The sequence below is a fragment of the Suricata suricatta genome, chromosome 3 (genome assembly GCF_006229205.1).
Source record: "Suricata suricatta isolate VVHF042 chromosome 3, meerkat_22Aug2017_6uvM2_HiC, whole genome shotgun sequence".
Taxonomy (NCBI): Eukaryota; Metazoa; Chordata; class Mammalia; order Carnivora; family Herpestidae; genus Suricata; species Suricata suricatta.
Genome location: NC_043702.1, coordinates 173,142,402 through 173,144,537, shown reverse-complemented (window position 1 = coordinate 173,144,537; position 2,136 = coordinate 173,142,402). Strand labels below are relative to the sequence as shown.

The 2,136-nt window shown below is 55.4% G+C and overlaps 1 protein-coding gene and 1 long non-coding RNA gene across 16 annotated transcripts in view; both read right to left on the bottom strand.

Annotated features, from left to right (window-relative positions):
- Positions 1-2,130, bottom strand: part of LOC115288533 — a 2,953-nt gene extending 823 nt beyond the window's left edge. Inside the window, exon 1 of the long non-coding RNA XR_003907060.1 lies at positions 40-2,130. This is a non-coding gene — a long non-coding RNA (uncharacterized LOC115288533). The remainder of the gene's footprint in view (positions 1-39) is intronic.
- The window catches only part of LOC115288523 (SLAM family member 9-like), a 132,760-nt gene that overhangs the window by 104,385 nt on the left and 26,239 nt on the right, over positions 1-2,136 (bottom strand). The gene's annotated exons all lie outside the window — the stretch shown is intronic.

Below are 2,136 nucleotides of genomic sequence, written 5' to 3'. Positions count from 1 at the left end.
GAACACGGAGCGGCAAACACGACCGTGAGCCACCTTGACCTGGCGGGTCCTCGGAGAGCGCTTGGCCCTCCCAGCGACTGCAGAGTCCCTCCCACCCCACGACCAAGTCCTGTCCTGGGCGTGACCCAGACGCCAACGATTCTCATGGACTCAAGTAAAGTAATATATTCTCCGACTCCAATAGAGCTAGAGTAGAATGTAATAACAGAACGATAACAGGACATTTCCAGACACTTAGCAATGACGCAAAATAATTCTTCATACCCGCTTGTCGGAGAGGGTGTCTGAAGGGAAATACTTCAACATTGGAGGTGAACGGAAGTGAAAACACAAGAGATCAAAACGTGTGAAAAGGGGCTAACGAGGTGCTCGTAAGGAAATATATATATGATTAAAGTCATAGTTTACAAGAGGAAATGCTCCAAATCGATAATTTAAGCATGTATCTTATGAGTCTATAAAAATAAGAGCAAGTCAAGGAACAGAAATAAGAAAAACGCAATTAGAGATAAGGAAACTGACAAAGGTAATAAACATATTTACAGAAATCCCGACAGCTAATCTGACTGTAGATGGTGGAAAACGGAATGCTTGTCCCGTAAAGTGGGGATGAGCCAGTGGTGAGTGTGGTCCCCCCTCTCGTGCAGCCTCTCGGGGAGTCTGATCAAATGCGATAAGACACAAAAAAGGAATAAAATGAGATATGAACGGGAAACGTAAACAGACAGCCCGTCTTGGTACAGACATTGTTTCTGCATGCGTCTGCGTAGACATTCCCAGGAATCTACAGAAAACTCCCCGGACTAGTTAGCGCCTTTGCCTGGAGTGCACGAGAGAGGCCATCAGGGAGGGACTGACATGTCCTTGTGCTGTAGGACCTGACACAGACGTCACGGCTTGTGCTCCGGGCCGTGGGGAGAGCACGGAGGCTCCGGAGCGGGTCTGCAGGGAACGAGGGTCCCCCACTTGGCTACACAAAGTGCATGAAGGGTGGGCGGGTCCCCGGTGCCAGGGCGCCCGTGAGGCTCGGGGGTGGGACCGTGGTCTTGTGTTCTCACCTCCGACCTCCCCCCCGGACTGTCGGGTCGACACTAAAACAGGAATCATTTCAGACGTCCAGTCGGGCTCCTCTCACTGCTCGTGGGCAGTGAGGGGGTCACACCGCCACCACCTGCTGTGGATCACACAGCCCAGCTTCCGGGAGACGCTTCCCTCCTCCCGCCCACCCGCAGGGGTGAGGTTATAGAACCCTGGAGCCCAAGGGGCTGGTGTCACAGATTTACTGCATAGACACAGCCCTGCTCTGCCCCCTCGCCAGAGGCTGGCACTGTCCTCAGACACTTAGACTCCTTCTTCCAATGGCAACCTGGATGCTTCTGGAAGCCTTAGCTCTGACACACCCACAGTGGCTTGGCTGGAGGCTGGCGTGTGTGGCTGCTTTGCAGAAGTTGAGGCTTTAGGGGTGATGGGCTCCCCTGCTTTCCTCCGGTCTTGGGGGATGGACCTGCTCCTGGTAGACCCTCAGGCTGAGCTGGGGAGATGCACAGGCAGGGACACTGAGGACCCACGTCTGTCTTGCTTGGAGGATGAATTCCAGCAAGTAGTGGGCTGCTCCTCTGGCAGGGGGTGGGGCCGGGAGAGACAGAGGACAGAGGGTGTGTGCCTCCCAGAGGTGACCTCAGGCTCAGAGAAATGCCCCAGCCTCTCCCCCGAACGCGATGTGCACGTTCCTGGCTGAGGACGCAGGGGATCCTTGCTTCTGCTTTTCTTCCCGCAGGAGCTGAGCTCCTGCTCCTTCTGGCCCATCCCTGGATCTCAAGATGAGAAGCCAGGCCTGGAGAGCAGGGAGGAGGGGGGAGGACACTGGGCAGGGGTGAAGAGAGGGAGCCATCCCCACAGTCCCAACAGGTGGAAAGGAGCGCCGACACACACACACCGGACGACCCAGGGACTCGGCCCATTTCCTCCTGAGTCAGTGGTGGAAGCTGCTAGGTCCTCAGTGTCTCCGCTCTTCTCTGACAAGTATGACAACAAAATAAACTTATTGTACCTGATGTGCTTGGCAGCCTGAGGCATCGGGGGCACCGGATCTGGGGCCCTGAGCAGGAAGGAAGGAGTGCAGGGTGTGGCCCATTT